The sequence below is a fragment of the Lepidothrix coronata genome, unplaced genomic scaffold, assembly GCF_001604755.1.
Source record: "Lepidothrix coronata isolate B3197 unplaced genomic scaffold, Lepidothrix_coronata-1.0 Scaffold119, whole genome shotgun sequence".
NCBI lineage: Eukaryota > Metazoa > Chordata > Aves > Passeriformes > Pipridae > Lepidothrix > Lepidothrix coronata.
In genome coordinates this window covers 1,019,929-1,028,909 of record NW_016690299.1, presented here as the reverse complement: position 1 = coordinate 1,028,909, position 8,981 = coordinate 1,019,929, and the positions used below count along the sequence as shown (strand labels likewise).

The window sequence follows — 8,981 nt, the reverse complement described above, 5'->3', positions numbered from 1 at the left end:
CCAACATTTCTGTGAGCCCAACAGCAGCAAGAGGAGTGTAGAAGAAAGTCTGAGTTATTAATATAATAACTCTTGCCTGCTCTTCAGTCTATCAGCCTTAGAAATATTAGCAATTTGTTCCAATAATCACCAGGAGAAGTATTTCTGCCTCTGTCCTGCTCCACCTTTGGGCTGGAGCTCATCAATCCCACCCGGCAAGGGAACGTCACAGTGAAGGATCAAGGCTTTCTCTGCACCAAGCCCGTGTTTTCCTGGCTCAGATGGAGAGGCCAGCACTGCTCCCACATGTCCACGGGCCAGGCTGAGTCTGGGGAAAGGCTGGAGCTGTCAGGGGTGAAGGATGAGCTGTGCTCAGGGCAGCAGAAGCCAAAATGAGAGGAGCTGAGCGGTGCCCAGTGATGGATGTGGGCAGGGAAATGGGCTGTCCAGAGAGAAAACCCACCAAGGAGCTCAGTGACCTTCTCCTGAGCTGATTCCCACCTTCCACAGGCGTTGCCCTCTCAGACCATTTTCCTTCCCAGCACACTGGACCAGCCCCAGGATTGCAGACACTGCCTGAAACCTCCCTGGGCTCGGGAAAGGAGTGCTGGGGGTGCCAGACCCTTCAGGCTCTGGATCGTTCTCTTCCTTCACCAAAACCACGAGCACAGATCTTGACCTTAAACCCAGAAGAACATTGACTGATTACACCCAGAGAACTCTCCTACAGGAGCTGGAACAGGAGCTGGGCAGGCAAGGGGTGAAGGGCAGACACTGCTCAGACAGGATTTTACACGGACAGAGCGACAGGACAAGGGGGAAAGGTGTAAACTGAGAGAGGAGAGATTTAGGTGGGATATTGGGAAGGAATTCCCGGCTGGGAGGGTGGGCAGGCCCTGGCACTGGTTGCCCAGAGAAGCTGTGGCTGCCCCTGGATCCCTGGAAGTGTCCAAGGCAAGGATGGAGCAACCTGGGCTGGTGGAAGGTGTCCCTGCCCATGGCATTAAAGATGATCTTGAAGGTTCCTTCCAACCCAACCCATTCCATGATTCAGAGTGTACAAATCCAAGGATCACATCCCACCCTATCAGCCAGTGCCAGCTGTCCCCAAACTCCTGAAATGTCCAGGTGACAGCAACTCCCCACCAGGGCAGGACAGCCACTGGAAGGACCCCAAACTACTCAGGGCACCGGAGGGGTGGCACTGCTGGGGCACGGGACAAACTCCACTCCTGAAAGCACAGACACACCTACTTGGCTGCTCAGTTCCATTTTTCCTGGCATTTCTCCTCCTTTTCTTTTCAGTGCCCATCCCATATGTGGAAAAACAAATGCAGATCACCTTTATCCCCCCTGAAGACATCACATTCCAATTCTGCTCTTAGTTCTGGCGCATGAAATCCCACCCAATTCCAAGAAGAGAACTTCTCCTCTAGATTTTAAATTAAGATCTTGGCGACATCCTTCAAAAATAAAAGTTTATCACTGCACCAAATTCTGCCTCTCCCACACCCTTGGTTAAGAGTCACCATCACTTCCACCATATATATATAAAAATTTATATATGCCAACCCAAACCATTCCATAATTCCATAATGATGCCAAATCTGAATTCACATGGAGTCACCTCTGCCTGTAACCAAGGCAGGAATGTGGCCCCCAGCTGGTTAAAAATACGTGTGGGGATGGTTTGATACAACCTGAGCCTCTCCTCTGATTAAAAATGAAGCTCAGATCGACCCCTTTCCAAACAAAAAGTTCAACCAGTTCCTCTCCCAGCTGGAAAAGGCAGAGCAGCACCTGCAATAGTGACACCAGAAAATTCAATTACTGCATTTCCTAATTGAATTAGGAGCTGGGTCATAATGACTAAAAGAGGTTTATTTAGTACAGAAAGAAAAAAATCTGAACTCTTTTGATTTCATTGTGGCTAAGTCCAGAAAAAGAGGCAAAAAAGAGACTGTTAAAAGGAGCAAGAGGGGGAGGTTGAGGTACTGGTGCAGCAACTGCCCCCCTGCCCAGACACTCTGTTACCTGGGAATCTCTAGGGATGATCCCCCCCAGCAGGAACCCAACATTCCTGTTCTTTCCCAGGGCTCTGCAGCACTCCCAGTAAATAAATCACCATCACAGCTCTGCTGCTCCCAAACCCAACGTCCTCCCTCCCTCCTTCCCTTTCCAACAGACCTTGTAAGATTCTCCCAAGGCAAACCATCTGCCAAACACCAAAACATTGTGTTCCCCTCCTGTCAGCCACTTCCAACAAAACTGCTTTGAATGTCACTCCTTCCAATCTCCCAGGTATCCTCTGGAAGGAGTCACCCCTTCCCTGTGGCCAATTCCATGCAAATGAGCTCCAACGGCGCCCACATTTTAATTTCTGCTGCAAACAAACAAACAATTCCAAATCCGAGCAAAATGGAACGTTCCATCTTCCAAAAGAGAGGTTTCATCTTCCAAAAGAGAGGTTTCATCTTCCAAAAGAGAGAGTATTACGTAATTAATTTAATATTAACGAACTTCAAGGCACGCGAAGCTTGGTGACTGCGTGAGGTTTATGGAACCCCCCTGAAAAATTCAACTCCCAAATTAAACAGAGCTGTGATAGAATTTACAGCTGGAACTCGACTGTGGCAAGTCCTGTTTTGTGCTTTGCAGCCTGAGCTGATACCTCAGTATCGCTGGTTTATAAAAATAAATCATTAACTCCGCCGAAACCATTAAAATATGGGCAATTACAACCCTCAAGGCAGCACTGAGGGAAAAATAGAGCAGAAAAGAGAACTGTAATTACGGCACTTCCTTTGCTGTCCCCAAGCCCCAGATAACGCATTTCTTCCCCTTTTATCTCCACTTTAATGGGCAAGAGTTGCTCGAGGAGTGTAAACACATTTTGGGCCTTGTCACCAGCAGGGCCTGGAGCCAGAGGACCCTCAGCACTGGGAAAATCCACTGGGAGCACAGGAAATGCAGCACCACCCCGAGCTCTTTGACTGAGCTCACACAGCTTGTGCCAGGGATGCACCAGGAGCAGCTTCCCTGGACCTGCTCCATGGAGGAATCGTGTCCAGCCCATGGGATACACGGACAGGGGGCATCAGCAGCTCAGCCTGGGGAAAAGGAGGCTCAGGGGGGACCTTCTGGCTCTGCAAGCCCCTGACAGGAGGGGGGAGCCAGGGGGGGTCTGTTCTTCCAGGGAATAAGGGACAGGAGGAGAGGGAACGGCCTCCAGCTGTGCCAGGGGAGGTAGAGGTTGGATATTGGGAAAATTCCCTCCTGGAAAGGGCTGTCCAGCCCTGGCACAGGGTGGAGTCCCCATCCCTGGAGGGATTTCAAAGCCCTGTGGATGTGGCACTCGGGGCCATGGCCTGGGTGGCCTTGGCAGTGCTGGGGGATGGTTGGACTCAGTGAAGGTTTTTCCAAGCTAAACAATTCCCTGGTTCTGTGATCACACACCTTCAGCTTCCAAATCCTTTCCCCCTCAGACTGGGGAGGAAAACCCTTTACCCTCCCCTTCTTCCCTCCCAACTCCTCCAACTGGGCCACTCCCACCCTGGGCAAAGGTCCTCCTGTGTTTCCATGTCTGAGATGGTCCAGGAGAGCCCAGAGCAGAGGAGGAAAGGCCCAGGAATTTGGCTGAGAAGAAACTTCTGGGCTTCGATTTTTGTGTCTTTGCCCATTGCCACTCTCCCTGTCAGAAGGTTCCATACCCAGCAAACTGTCCAGGGTCTGTCCAAACACACTGGAACAGAAAATCCAAGGACTGAAGAAGTTAATTCCATTGAGAGCACACTGGGATTTGAATTTTGGGAGAACTCTGGAGACCAGCTCCATCCACCCAAGCCTTGTCCTTGTAAAGCTATTTATCCTCCTTCCTTAAAATGAAGTTCTAAAACATCCCCTAATAACTCTGGGATTAGATTTGGTTCATAAAAGCTTCTTCACTTTCAGAAAGGTCCCATAAATCACGATATCTAATAAGTACTTAATTTTATTTTATTTTTTGCCTGGGATCCTGAGGTTGTTCCTTCTTTTCCTGCAGTTTGCACTAATCACAACGATGGAAAATATGCATTTACACACACACACACACACAGTATTCCATAGCCAAAGGAATAAAAGGATGTCTTCTCCTGCTCGTCCCAGTGCTGAATTCCCAGAATACTCGAGCCAATCTTACAGAACACACACGAGGCACAAAAAGAAATTAAAACACACAAAAATAAATTAAATCAAAGGCAACTCAAGACATGTATCATTTCCAGGCAAACAACAGCAAGCCAAACACCCCATTGCTGTGCAGGGGATTTAAAAGCAGCCTCTGAATCCATGAAAGCCTCAAAGTCCCTGCTCAATTAGACAAGGGACCTGAGGAGAGGGGGATCATGTCTTGCACAACCCCCACGTTCTCAGGGAGCCTGTTTGCTCTGCTGTGCTCAAACAGTGCTCAGCCAGATCTGGAAAACATTATTTCATAAATAATGAGCTCCATCACTAACCAAGCACCCCAGGCTGCAGGGAAAGCAGGAGCAGAGCCCTCGGGACACTGGGATGGAGCCCAGGATGGACACACCTCACCCATCAGGTCCTTCCCGAGGAGCTGTGGAGGCTCAGGTCCCTCCCCATGTGAGGGGAGACCATCCCAGCTCAGGTCTGCAATCCCAGGATCCCTGAGGCTGGAAAAGCCCTCCCAGCCCATGGATCCCCCCCGTGCCCGATGCCCACCTTGTCCCCCAGCCCAGAGCACTGAGTGCCACGGCCAGGCCTTCCTGGGACACCTCCAGGGCTGGGCACTCCAAACCTCCCTGGGCAGCCCCTGCCAAGGCCTCACCACCCTTTCCAGGGAGAAATTCCACCTCATGTCCCACCTGAGCCTTCCTGGGGCGATTCCACCAAGTTCTCTTTAAACGTTTATAATTTCTCTTGTTGTAGTAGAGACTCATAATTGCAAATTCCAGCTTAGACTCTGATTAATCATCAGCCCTCAACACTTCCAGCCTCTGGTTTGTGTTTGGAAGGCAGTGATGGCCTGTGTTTGATCTCCCATCACTCCAGATAAAGTGGAGTTGCCCTAATGCTTCACACATAATCTGTTCCTAATTGGAAGAGCTCCTTGAGGCCTCTCCTCATCCTGGGGACACAACACTTCATCACTGCAGCTCGTTATGAGAGTGCCACCCTCAGAAATTATAATTCTCTACCTCTTTGAAAAGGAATTAGTGTTTTCTGATGTCTTCCCTGTAACAAGCACCTGCAGCCAAGTTATTCCAAGAGAATAATTTCCTCACAATTAACTGGGCAGGTTTCCCCTCTGGGGAAGAGCAGAGTTTGGTCAGAATGTTATATTGTGGTCAAAAATGAGTGGTTGTAAAGGTCAGGGTGTCCAATGCCTGCAGTGCCCCAACAGTTGAGTGGGGGGTTGCAAAGATTAATAGGAAAATACATGAAGGAAGCATTAAAAAACCCTTTGTGATTCAGACAGCTCGTTGTGTTCTGCTTCTGAGCCTTGGAGGAGCTGCCAGAGTTCAGGGGGAGTGGCAGGCAAGGAAAAGGGATCAGTTTATCCATGGCAAGGGGAGATGTGGCCCACTGAGTTCCCTCTCAAAGGCCAGCAGAGGGCTGGGTGCCTTGGGGCCAGGCCTGGAGAGCAAACATCCCATTTTCAGTGGTTCCTCCAAAACTTGGTGGTTTGGGAACTTCACAGATTTTTAGTGGAATCCAGATCAAAATATAAAAGGATCAGATGAAGGTGCTGCTGGCAAATATGAGTCTGTCTCTGAGCAGGTGGACTGGAGACCCCCAGAGATCTCTTATTCCATCATTTTGAGGCGTCCACTTTGCCAGAGGAGAGTTCCAAGCTCAGCAGGTTAAATACGGAACCCAACTCCTCTTGGAAGGAATAACCCATGTCAGGGTCACAACCTTTCCAAAGAATTCATTTATTCCTTGGAAGGAATAACCCATGTCAGGGTCACAGCCTTTCCAAATAATTCATTTATTCCTTGAAAGGAATAACCTGTGTCATGGTCACAATCCTTTCCAAAGAATTAATTGATGTTCTTGGCAGAGCTCGTATCAATGTAGTTTTTATTCTTTTATATGTTGAGATTATTTGATATAACTTGGGACAAAGATATTGATACATTCACAGTGAGAGAGATTCCAGAACAATCCTGTGCCATGTGCTTTGGGATGGCCCTGGGACCAGACAAGCCACTGGTCACTTCCTGTGATCTTTATTGAAAACATTGATAAATTGGTGGTGATCAATACCCAGCACCAGTGAGGAGATGGAACTCCTGCTGATCCATTAGAACCAAATGGTGCCACAGGAATGTTTTGGGAGCCTTCGGGGGGGATTTCAGAGCTCAAAGTGCTGAGTCTGGTACGAACCAACTCAAAGAACATGAGGACATCTCTGTTCCATAACATCCCACAGGGAGATATCCACTATATCCACTTATTGCTCCCACATCCTTCTCCGTGCTGTTGCTCTCAGAGGCGCAGCATTATCCTGGTTTTTTTCACCTCCATGGCTTTCCATCCTCATGGTCCTGCCTTCCAGTCACGTTTGGTGGTGTGATTTCACTTTGTGCTTCCCTTGTGTTGGTGCCAGTGGTTACTGAGTTGTTTTTTCACTGCTCTTCCCTCCTCACTTCCCTGGTTCCACCTGCACTGTGTTCCATCCACTGAGACGTTCTGATCTCGAGATCAATGCAGGATTATTTCTGAAGGGTCAGAAAACTGATGCTTTTAAATCATATGGAAGAGAGGAAACAGCCTCAAGTCGCCCCAGGGTTGGACATTAGGAAAGATTTCTTCATGGAAAAGGTTGTCAGGCACTGGAATGGACTTCCCAGGGCAGTGGTGGAGTCCCCATCCCTGGAAGTCTTCAAAGACCACATGGATGTGGCACTTGAGGACATGGGGGTGGTTGGACTCCATGACCTGGGAGGTATTTTCCAAACTTAAGGATTCTGTGATTTCATTCATTTAAGTTTTAGAAACGGTGCATTTTTGCACTTTTATGTGTAGTTTGTCCAGAGGAATCTCACAGGCCGTGAAAATCACTGGCTGAGCCACAATTCCAACCAGGAATGGGATGGAAGAGCCTGTGAGAGTAAACAGAGCTCTCGTGCACTGAACTACAAGAGGGTTCAGGAGCTGTGGAGCACCAAGGGATGAGAAAAGAGCGTTTAAGAAAATGGTGTGAATTTTCCTTTCATACCTCGGAATAACTTTGTTTCACTCAGCAGAACAAATAAGGCAGAGCCTTTGCTGGAGGGGAGGGAGCCACGGGAGAGATTCCACAGTAAATCAACATTTACCTCCCTGAGTCACACTGAGAATTCCGTGGCCCTGAGGCCCTTTGAACAAATAGCTGGGAAGGAGCACCAGGGGGCTGGGAGGAGTTTTACAAACCTTCTCCTTGCTTTTAATGTCTCTGTACACAGAGCCAAGAGGGACATTCCAAGGGGGGACGTGTGTTTTTGCTGCTAATTTTGGTGTTCAGCAGCTCAGGGGGGTGTAAAAAGTCCTGCAGGTTGTTGTGGTGGCTTTTGTCAATCGTTAAGTCCTCCCATGGATCTTTTTCTGGCCGGATATTTCGGGACACTGAGTGAGGATGAATGATGGGGCTTTGAGGTCCCTTCCAAGCCAAACTCTTCTGGGATTCTGTGAGGTTTTTGTAGCTTTTAGGCTTTTCAAGCTGTCCCCCACCTGAAAAGGGAAGGGAGCACCCAGGATTCGTGGATTGGAAAAGGAGCTACAAAAGTCAGAGGGTCCAGAAAAGCTTACAAAGTTTTATTGGTAAATGACAGACTCAGGGTGGAAATTGGTGTAAATTAGTTCCTGATCTTCTGGTGCCTGGGGTTTGAGTAAGGAGGAGGGGGAGAGGGAGTTGAGAGAGAGAAAAAAAGGAAGGAAGGATGATCCTCAGTCCTGGCTCCAGCACAGATCCGGCTGAAGGGGTGTCCTGAGTCCTGGGATTCATGGGAACACCTTTTTGGAGATAAATTTCCCCACCCTGGAGATCACTTTCTTCATTTCTACGCAACTTAATTCTCATGCTCAGCCTGTTCTCCCAGACCCTTCTGGAGATGGGTCGGAGGATTTGGGGTCTTGGGTGCCCCTGATCCCCCGGTGGTCCATTCCCACTTCTCCAGCTCATCTGTGCTGATCTCCAGGAGCCAGAACAAGGATGTTTGTCCCAGAAAGTGCTGCCCTCCCTCCATGTGGCCCCTTCTCCAGCCACATCCTGCTCTTCCTCACTGTGTGTTATTCCCAGCAATCCTTGGTTGGCTCCATGGCCATCCAGCTGCTGAGGTTTGGGACAGACACATGAACTCTGATCTTCTGGGCTCCTCCACACCTCCCCCGTTGGTGTCTTCAGTTAAACTCCATCTCTTCTGCTGCCCTGGACCAGCTGCCTTTTGTTCCCTCTGTCCCAAAGGGAAGGAGATCCTTGGAGTGGAGTGGTCTTGTTCCCAGCTGGGAATGGGAAGGGGATTAATGCTGATGTTTCTGAGCTGCTCCTGGGTTTTGCTTGGAGAGGAGCAGATGTGCTCATTTAGTGGGAAGTGATTGTCCTTAGCAGGGGAACAAGTTCTGCACAAGGTCTACAAATAAAATATAGGTTTAACTCAGCAGGAGCACAGGTAACCTAAAGCAATTGATTGAGGGGAATTTGGATTTATTAATTGATAGATTTTGGGTTCCAGGGAGACCTGAGAGCCCCTTCTAGGGCCTAAAGGGGCTCCAGGAGAGCTGGAGAGGGACTGGGGACAAGGCATGGAGGGACAGGACACAGGGAATGGCTTCCCACTGCCAGAGGGCAGGGAGAGATGGGAGATTGGGAAGGAATGGCTGCCTGGGAGGGTGGGGAGGCCCTGGCCCAGGTTGCCCAGAGAAGCTGTGGCTGCCCTTGAATCCCTGCAAGTGTCCAAGGCCAGGTTGGAGCAACCTGGGCTGGTGGAAGTTGTCCCTGCCCATGGCAGGGGGTG

The 8,981-nt window shown here is 49.4% G+C and overlaps 1 long non-coding RNA gene across 1 annotated transcript in view; it reads right to left on the bottom strand.

The window, feature by feature from the left end:
• Positions 1–4,737: 4,737 nt before the first annotated feature.
• Positions 4,738–8,981, bottom strand: part of LOC108502475 — a 17,266-nt gene continuing 13,022 nt past the window's right edge. The window contains exon 4 of the long non-coding RNA XR_001876494.1: positions 4,738–4,857. This is a non-coding gene — a long non-coding RNA (uncharacterized LOC108502475). The remainder of the gene's footprint in view (positions 4,858–8,981) is intronic.